Genomic DNA, 10,049 nt, shown 5'->3' on the forward strand with positions numbered 1-10,049 from the left:
TCATGGACCTTCTGTGAATCTGGCCCACTCACCAATTTAATACAGGGTTAGCTGGGATCCTAATCACCATCTCTCACTGAATTCACTCTAGTAACGGACCCTCTGTGAATCCAATCCTTGTTATGCACTGAAGGATTTTGGACCTTTCAACATGGCCTTTTAATGATTTGTCAACTTTGACCACAATCAGGAGGCATGCCGAGTCTAAAAGGTTTCATGGATTATTATTCCTTCAGACTGTTGAAGACTAACCAGTCTGTTCGTGGGCCAGCTGTACTGGTGGAGATAAGGGCGAGGTTAGAGAGAAAACTGGTGTCTGGTTGGAGAGTCATAAACATCAGCAAACTGCTATGCAGCAGCAGCAAAACGGTACAAGAACAATCAGGACTGACGGGCAGGAAAAGACCAGCTGGTCCACCACCAGCCCCACATCATGATGGCTGAAGCATCACGGCTAAACACTTACTCTCCCTCCCCACACCCCGTCTCCCTCCCTCCCCACCCCACTACCCGCCTCCCTCCCCACTCTCCGCCTCCCTCCCCACACCCCGTCTCCCTCCCTCCCCACCCCACTACCCGCCTCCCTCCCCACTCTCCGCCTCCCTCCCCACACCCCGTCTCCCTCCCTCCCCACCCCACTACCCGCCTCCCTCCCCACTCCCCGTCTCCCTCCTTCCCCACCCCACTCCCTGCCTCCCTCCCCACTCTCCGCCTCCCTCCCCACACCCCGTCTCCCTCCCTCCCCACCCCACTACCCGCCTCCCTCCCCACTCCCCGTCTCCCTCCTTCCCCACCCCACTCCCTGCCTCCCCACCCCACTACCCGCCTCCCTCCCCACACCCCGTCTCCCTCCCTCCCCACCCCACTACCCGCCTCCCTCCCTCCCCACCCCACTCTCCGCCTCCCTCCCCACTCCCCGTCTCCCTCCTTCCCCACCCCACTCCCCGCCTCTCTTCCCCACTCCCTGCCTCCCTCCCGACTCCCTGCTTCCCTCCCCACTCCCCGCCTCCCTCCCCACTCAATTCAATTCAATTCAATTCAAATCGCTTTATTGGCATGACAAGTTACATCTTATGTTGCCAAAGCATCGAAAAACATTCATGTTTGTTCACAAAAATACAGATCTATCCATAAAGTGTATAAACAGATATATCCCTGAGTGTATAAATATACTTTCATATAATTTATATATACTCTTTTCTTATATTTAGTGGTTGTCCCTCTGTTTATGGCAAGCTGTAACATAGTGTGCCGCTAGTGTTACACAATTTCTCTCTTCCCCTAGTAGGTATGGGAGTTTTTGGTCGTCATTCAAATTTCTGAATTCCAGGCATATTTTTGTGAATTTTGGGTAGAAATTCTCCCTTATGCCCTGATATTTTCTACAAGCTGTGAGGAAGTGCATCTCTGTCTCCACCACTCCCTGACTGCAGTGAGAGCATATCCTGTCCTCTCTTGGGAGCCGGGTCTGCCTGTGTCTACCTTTTTTGATCGCCAGGCTATGTTCACTGCGTCTGTACCACTCCCGTCTCACTCCTTCCCCACCCCACTCCTCGCCTCCTTCCTTCCCCACCCCACTCCCCGCCTTCCTCCCCATTCCCCGTCTCCCTCCATCCCCACTCCACTCCCTGCCTGCCTCCCTCCCCACTCCCCGTCTCCCTCCCCACTCCCCTCCCCACTCCCCGCCTCCCTCCCCACTCCCCGTCTCCTTCCTTCCCCACCCCACTCCCCGTCTCCCTCCTTCCCCACCCCACTCCCCGCCTCCCTCCCCACTCCCTGCCTCCCTCCCCACTCCCCATCTCCCTCCTTCCCCACCCCACTCCCCGCCTCCCTCCCCACTCCCCGCCTCCCTCCCCACTCCCCACCTCCCTCCCCACTCCCCGTCTCCCTCCTTCCCCACCCCATCCCCCTCTCCCTCCCTACTCCCCGTCTCCCTCCCCACTCCTCGCCTCCCTCCCCTCCACACTCCCCGCCTCCTTCCCCACTCCCCGCCTCCCTCCCCACTCCCCGCCTCCCTCCCTCCCTCCCCACTCCCCCCTCCCTGCGTCCCCACTCTCTGCCTCCCTCCCACCCCACTCCCTGCCTCCCTCCCTCCCCACTCCCCCCTCCCTCCCCACTCCCCCCTCCCTCCCCACTCCCTCCCCACTCCCCCCTCCCTGCCTCCCCACTCCCTGCCTCCCTCCCTCCCCACTCCCCGTCTCCCTCCCTCCCCACTACCCGGCTCCCTCCCTCCCCACTCCCCATCTCCCTCCTTCCCCACCCCACTCCACTCTCTCCCTCCTTCCCCACCTCACTCCCCGTCTCCCGCCCCACTCCCCGTCTTCCTCCTTCCCCATGCCAGTCCCCGCCTCCCTCCCCACTCCGCGTCTCCCTCCATCTCCACTCCACTCACCGCCTCCCTCCACACCCCACTCACCACCTCCCGCCCACCCCACTCCCCGCCTCCCTCCTTCCCCACCCCACTCCCCGCCTCCCTCCCCACTTCCCGTCTCCCTCCATCCCCACCCCACTCCACCACTCCCTCCTCACCCCACTCCCTGCCACCCTCCCCACACCCCGTCACCCACCCCACTCCCGATCTCCCTCCCTCCCCACTCCCCGTCTCCCTTCCGACTCCCCGCCTCCCTCCCCTTCCCGCTCCCCGCCTCCCTCCCCACTCCCGGTCTCCCTCCTTCCACACCCCACTCCCCGCCTCCCTCCCGACTACCCGCCTCCCTCCCCACTCCCCGTCTCCCTCCTTCCCCCCCCACTCCCCATCTCCCTCCCCACTCCCCATCTCCCTCCTTCCCCACCCCACTCGCCGCCTCCCTCCCCACGCCCCGCCTCCCTCCCCACTCCCGTCTCCCTCCCTCCCCACGCCACTACCCGCCTCCATCCCCACTCCCCATCTCCCTCCCTCCCCACGCCACTACCCGCCTCCCTCCCCACTCCCCATCTCCCTCTTTCCCTACCCCATTCCCCGCCTCCCTCCCCACCCCACTCCCCGTCTCCCTCCCTCCCCACGCCACTACCCGCCTCCCTCCCCACTCCCCATCTCCCTCCCTCCCCACGCCACTACCCGCCTCCCTCCCCACTCCCCATCTCCCCCTTTCCCCACCCCATTCCCCGCCTCCCTCCCCACCCCACTCCCTGCCTCCCTCCTTCCCCACCCCACTCCCCGCCTTCCTGCCATTCCCCATCTCCCTCCATCCCCACCCCACTCCCTGCCTCCCTCCCTACTCCCCATCTCCCACCCCACTCCCTGCCAGCCTCCCCACTCCCCGCCTCCCTCCCGACTCCCCGCCTCCCTCCCCGTCTCCCTGCCCCGCTCCCCGTCTCCCTGCCCCACTCCCCGCCTCCCTCCCCACTCCCCGTCACCTTCCCCTCCCCACTCCCCCTCCCCACCTCCCTCCCCACTCCCCGTCTCCCTCCTTCCCCACCCCACTCCCCTCCTCCCTCCTTCCCCACCCCACTCCCCTCCTCCCTCCTTCCCCACCCCACTCCTCCCTCCTCCCTCCTTCCCCACCCCACTCCCCTCCTCCCTCCTTCCCCACCCCACTCCCCGCCTCCCTCCTTCCCCACCCCACTCCCCGCCTCCCTCCTTCCCCACACCACTCCCCGCCTCCCTCCTTCCCCACCCCACTCCCTGCCTCCCTCCCCATTCCCTGCCTCCCTCCCACTCCCCGTCTCCCTCCCCACTCCCCGCCTCCCTCCCCACTCCCCGCCTCCCTCCCCACTCCCCGCCTCCCTCCCCACTCCCTGCCTCCCTACTCCCTGCCTTACTCCCTACTCCCTCCCCACTCCCTCCTTCCCCACCCCACTCCCCGCCTCCCACCCCACTCCCCGCCTCCCACCCCACTCCCCGTCTCCCTCCCCACTTCCCGGCTCCCTCCCCACTCCCCGCCTCCCTCCCCACCTCCCTCCCCACCTCCCTCCCCACTCCCCGCCTCCCTCCACACTCCCCGCCTCCCTTCCCACTCCCTCCTTCCCCACCCAACTCCCCGCCTCCCTCCCCACACCCCGCCTCCCACCCCACTCCCCGCCTCCCTCCCCACTCCCCGCCTCCCTCCCCACTCCCCGCCTCCCTCCCCACTCCCTGCCTTCCTCCCCTCCACACTCCCCGCCTCCCTCCCCACTCCCTGCCTCCCTCCCCACTCCCTGCCTCCCTCCCCACTCCCTGCCTCCCTCCCCACTCCCTGCCTTCCTCCCCACTCACCGCCTCCCTCCCCACTCCCTGCCATCCTCCCCTCCACACTCCCCGCCTCCCTCCCCACTTCCCGCCTCCCTCCCTCCCTCCCTCCCTCCCCCCCTCCCCCTCCCTCCCTCCCCCCCTCCCCCTCCCTCCCTCCCTCCCCCTCCCTCCCTCCCCCCCTCCCTCCCACCCCACTCCCTGCCTCCCTCCCTCCCCGCTGCCCCCTCCCTCCCTCCCTCCCCGCTGCCCCCTCCCTCCCTCCCCGCTGCCCCCTCCCTCCCTCCCCGCTCCCCCTTCCCTGCCTCCCCACTCCCCCTTCCCTGCCTCCCCACTCCCCGCCTCCCTCCCACCCCGCCTCCCCACTCCCCGCCTCCCTCCCACCCCACTCCCCCTTCCCTGACTCCCCGCCTCCCTCCCACCCCACTCCCCGTCTCCCTCCCACCCCACTCCCCGTCTCCCTCCCACCCCACTCCCCGTCTCCCTCCCTCCCCACTCCCCGCCTCCCTCCCTCCCCACTCCCCGCCTCCCTCCCTCCCCACTCCCCGCCTCCCCCACTCCCCGCCTCCCTCCCTCCCCACGCCCCGCCTCCCTCCCTCTCCACGCCCCACCTCCCTCCCGCCCCACGCCCCACCTCCCTCCCGCCCCACGCCCCACCTCCCTCTCTCCCCACGCCCTGCCTCCCTCCCTCCCTCCCCACGCCCCGCCTCCATCCCTCCCCACTCCCCGCCTCCCTCCCCACACCATTCCCCGTCTCCCTCCATCCCCACCCCACTCCACCACTCCCTCCGCACCCCAATCCCCATCACCTACATGAGTGTGGACTGTGTACACGGTGTGAGTGTGGAGTGTACAAGGTGTGAGTGTGGAGTGTGTACAAGGTGTGAGTGTGGAGTGTAAAAGGTGTGAGTGTGGAGTGTGTAAGGTGTGAGTGTGGAGTGTACAAGGTGTGAGTGTGAAGTGTGCAGAACATGTGAGTGTCGAATGTGTAGAAGGTGTGAGTGTGGAGAGTGTACAAGGTGTGAGTGTGGAGTGTGTACAAGGTGTGAGTGTGGAGTGTACAAGGTGTGAGTGTGGACTGTCTACAAGGTGTGAGTGTGGAGTGTACAAGGTGTGAGTGTGGAGTGTGTACAAGGTGTGAGTGTGGAGTGTACAAGGTGTGAGTGTGGAGTGTGTACAAGGTGCGTGTGTGTGGAGTGTACAAGGTGTGAGTGTGGAGTGTACATGGTGTGAGTGTGGAGTGTACAAGGTGTGAGTGTGGAGTGTGTACAAGGTGTGAGTGTGGAGTGTAAATGGTGTGAGTGTGGAGTGTACAAGGTGTGAGTGTGGAGTGTAAAATTTGTGCGTGTGGAGTGTACAAGGTGTGAGTGTGGAGTGTGTACATGGTGCGAGTGTGGAGTGTACAAGCTGTGAGCATGGAGTGTACAAGGTGTGAGTGTGTAGTGTGTACAAGTTGTGAGTGTGGACTGTCTACAAGGTGTGAGTGTGGAATGTACAAGGTGTGAGTGTGGAGTGTGTAGAAGGTGTGAGTGTGGTGTGTACAAGGTGTGAGTGTGGACTGTCTACAAGGTGTGAGTGTGGAATGTACAAGGTGTGAGTGTGGAGTGTGTACAAGGTGTGAGTGTGGAGTGTGTACAAGGTGTGAGTGTGGAGTGTGTACAAGGTGTGAGTGTGCAGTGTGTACAAGTTGTGAGTGTGGAGTGTACAAGGTGTGAGTGTGGAGTGTGTAGAACGTGTGAGTGTGGAGTGTGTAGAAGGTGTGAGTGTGGTGTGTACAAGGTGTGAGTGTGGACTGTCTACAAGGTGTGAGTGTGGAATGTACAAGGTGTGAGTGTGGAGTGTGTACAAGTTGTGAGTGTGGAGTGTGCACAAGGTGTGTGTGTGTGGAGTGTACAAGGTGTGAGTGTGGAGTGTACAAGGTGTGAGTGTGGAGTGTACAAGGTGTGAGTGTGGAGTGTGTACAAGGTGTGAGTGTGGAGTGTAAATGGTGTGAGTGTGGAGTGTACAAGGTGTGAGTGTGGAGTGTACAAGGTGTGCGTGTGGAGTGTACAAGGTGTGAGTGTGGAGTGTATACACGGTGTGAGTGTGGACTCTACAAGGTGTGAGTGCGGAGTGTGTACAAGGTGTGAGTGTGGAGTGTACAAGGTGTGAGTGTGGGGTGTACAAGGTGTGAGTGTGGAGTGTGTACAAGGTGTGAGTGTGGAGTGTGTACAAGGTGTGAGTGTGGAGTGTACAAGGTGTGAGTATGGAGTGTACAAGGTGTGAGCGTGGAGTGTGTACAAGGTGTGAGTGTGGAGTGTGTACAAGGTGTGAGTGTGGAGTTTGTACAAGGTGTGAGTGTGTAGTGTGTACAAGGTGTGAGTGTGGAGTGTACAAGGTGTGAGTGTGGAGTGTGTACAAGGTGTGAGTATGGAGTGTACAAGGTGTGAGTGTGGAGTGTGTACAAGGTGTGAGTTTGGAGTGTACAAGGTGTGAGTGTGGAGTGTGTACAAGGTGTGAGTGTGGAGTGTGTACAAGGTGTGGGTGTGGAGTGTACATGGTGCGTGTGTGGAGTGTACAAGGTGTGAGTGTGGAGTGTGTACAAGGTGTGAGTGTGGAGTGTACATGGTGTGTGTGTGGAGTGTACAAGGTGTGAGTGTGGAGTGTACAAGGTGTGAGTGTGGAGTGTGTACAAGGTGTGAGTGCGGAGTGTGTACAAGGTGTGAGTGTGGAGTGTGTACAACGTGTGAGTGTGGAGTGTACAAGTTTGAGTGTGGAGTGTGTTCAAGGTGTGAGTGTGGAGTGTACAAGGTGTGAGTGTGGAGTGTACAAGGTGTGAGTGTGGAGTGTACAAGGTTTGAGTGTGGAGTGTGTACAAGGTGTGAGTGTGGAGTGTACAAGGTGTGAGTATGGAGTGTACAAGGTGTGAGCGTGGAGTGTGTACAAGGTGTGAGTGTGGAGTGTGTACAAGGTGTGAGTGTAGAGTTTGTACAACGTGTGAGTGTGGAGTGTGTACAAGGTGTGAGTGTGGAGTGTACAAGGTGTGAGTGTGGAGTGTACAAGGTGTGAGTGTGGAGTGTGTACAAGGTGTGAGTTTGGAGTGTACAAGGTGTGAGTGTGGAGTGTGTACAAGGTGTGAGTTTGGAGTGTACAAGGTGTGAGTGTGGAGTGTGTACAAAGTGTGAGTGTGGAGTGTGTACAAGGTGTGAGTGTGGAGTGTACATGGTGTGTGTGTGGAGTGTACAAGGTGTGAGTGTGGAGTGTGTACAAGGTGTGAGTGTGGAGTGTACATGGTTTGTGTGTGGAGTGCACAAGGTGTGAGTGTGGAGTGTACAAGGTGTGAGTGTGGAGTGTGTACAAGGTGTGAGTGTGGAGTGTGTACAAGGAGTGAGTGTGGAGTGTGTACAACGTGTGAGTGTGGAGTGTACAAGTTTGAGTGTGGAGTGTGTTCAAGGTGTGAGTGTGGAGTGCACAAGGTGTGAATGTGGAGTGTACAAGGTGTGAGTGTGGAGTGTACAAGGTTTGAGTGTGGAGTGTGTACAAGGTGTGAGTGTGGAGTGTACAAGGTGTGAGTGTGGAGTGTGTACAAGGTGTGAGTGTGGAGTGTGTACAAGGTGTGAGTGTGGAGTGTACAAGGTGTGAGTGTGGAGTGTGTACAATGTGTGAGTTTGGAGAGTACAAGGTGAGTGTGGAATGTGTACAAGGTGTGAGTGTGGAGTGTACAAGGTGTGAGTGTGGAGTGTGTACAAGGTGTGAGTGTGGAGTGTGTACAAGTTGTGAGTGTGGAGTGTACAAGGTGTGAGTGTGGAGTGTACAAGGTGTGAGTGTGGACTGTCTACAAGGTGTGAGTGTGGAGTGTACAAGGTGTGAGTGTGGAGTGTGTACAAGGTGTGAGTGTGGAGTGTACAAGGTGTGAGTGTGGAGTGTGTACAAGGTGCGTGTGTGTGGAGTGCACAAGGTGTGAGCGTGGAGTGTACATGGTGTGAGTGTGGAGTGTACAAGGTGTGAGTGTGGAGTGTGTACAAGGTGTGAGTGTGGAGTGTAAATGGTGTGAGTGTGGAGTGTACAAGGTGTGAGTGTGGAGTGTAAAATTTGTGCGTGTGGAGTGTACAAGGTGTGAGTGTGGAGTGTGTACATGGTGCGAGTGTGGAGTGTAGAAGCTGTGAGCGTGGAGTGTACAAGGTGTGAGTGTGTAGTGTGTACAAGTTGTGAGTGTGGAGTGTACAAGGTGTGAGTGTGGAGTGTGTAGAACGTGTGAGTGTGGAGTGTGTAGAAGGTGTGAGTGTGGTGTGTACAAGGTGTGAGTGTGGACTGTCTACAAGGTGTGAGTGTGGAATGTACAAGGTGTGAGTGTGGAGTGTGTACAAGTTGTGAGTGTGGAGTGTACAAGGTGTGAGTGTGGAGTGTGTACAAGTTGTGAGTGTGGAGTGTGCACAAGGTGTGTGTGTGTGGAGTGTACAAGGTGTGAGTGTGGAGTGTACAAGGTGTGAGTGTGGAGTGTGTACAAGGTGTGAGTGTGGAGTGTAAATGGTGTGAGTGTGGAGTGTACAAGGTGTGAGTGTGGAGTGTACAAGGTGTGCGTGTGGAGTGTACAAGGTGTGAGTGTGGAGTGTATACACGGTGTGAGTGCGGACTCTACAAGGTGTGAGTGCGGAGTGTGTACAAGGTGTGAGTGTGGAGTGTACAAGGTTTGAGTGTGGAGTGTGTACAAGGTGTGAGTGTGGAGTGTACAAGGTTGGAGTGTGTACAAGGTGTGAGTGTGGAGTGTGTACAAGGTGTGAGTGTGGAGTGCACAAGGTGTGAGTGTGGAGTGTGTACAATGTGTGAGTTTGGAGAGTACAAGGTGAGTGTGGAATGTGTACAAGGTGTGAGTGTGGAGTGTACAAGTTGTGAGTGTGGAGTGTGTACAAGGTGTGAGTTGGAGTGTGTACAAGTTGTGAGTGTGGAGTGTACAAGGTATGAGTGTGGAGTGTACAAGGTGTGAGTGTGGACTGTCTACAAGGTGTGAGTGTGGAGTGTACAAGGTGTGAGTGTGGAGTGTGTACAAGGTGTGAGTGTGGAGTGTACAAGGTGTGAGTGTGGAGTGTGTACAAGGTGCGTGTGTGTGGAGTGCACAAGGTGTGAGCGTGGAGTGTACATGGTGTGAGTGTGGAGTGTACAAGGTGTGAGTGTGGAGTGTGTACAAGGTGTGAGTGTGGAGTGTAAATGGTGTGAGTGTGGAGTGTACAAGGTGTGAGTGTGGAGTGTAAAATTTGTGCGTGTGGAGTGTACAAGGTGTGAGTGTGGAGTGTGTACAAGTTGTGAGTGTGGAGGGTACAAGGTGTGAGTGTGGAGTGTGTAGAACGTGTGAGTGTGGAGTGTGTAGAAGGTGTGAGTGTGGTGTGTACAAGGTGTGAGTTTGGACTGTCTACAAGGTGTGAGTGTGGAATGTACAAGGTGTGAGTGTGGAGTGTGTACAAGGTGTGAGTGTGGAGTGTGTACAAGGTGTGAGTGTGGAGTGTGTACAAGGTGTGAGTGTGGAGTGTGTACAAGTTGTGAGTGTGGAGTGTACAAGGTGTGAGTGTGGAGTGTGTACAAGTTGTGAGTGTGGAGTGTGCACAAGGTGTGTGTGTGTGGAGTGTACAAGGTGTGAGTGTGGAGTGCACAAGGTGTGAGTGTGGAGTGTACAAGGTGTGAGTGTGGAGTGTGTACAAGGTGTGAGTGTGGAGTGTAAATGGTGTGAGTGTGGAGTGTACAAGGTGTGAGTGTGGAGTGTACAAGGTGTGTGTGTGGAGTGTACAAGGTGTGAGTGTGGAGTGTATACACGGTGTGAGTGCGGACTCTACAAGGTGTGAGTGCGGAGCGTGTACAAGGTGTGAGTGTGGAGTGTACAAGGTTTGAGTGTGGAGTGTGTACAAGGTGT

Source organism: Somniosus microcephalus, unplaced genomic scaffold, assembly GCF_052327205.1.
Source record: "Somniosus microcephalus isolate GS21.2 unplaced genomic scaffold, FLI_Smic_1.0 unresolved_chr1, whole genome shotgun sequence".
Lineage (NCBI taxonomy): Eukaryota > Metazoa > Chordata > Chondrichthyes > Squaliformes > Somniosidae > Somniosus > Somniosus microcephalus.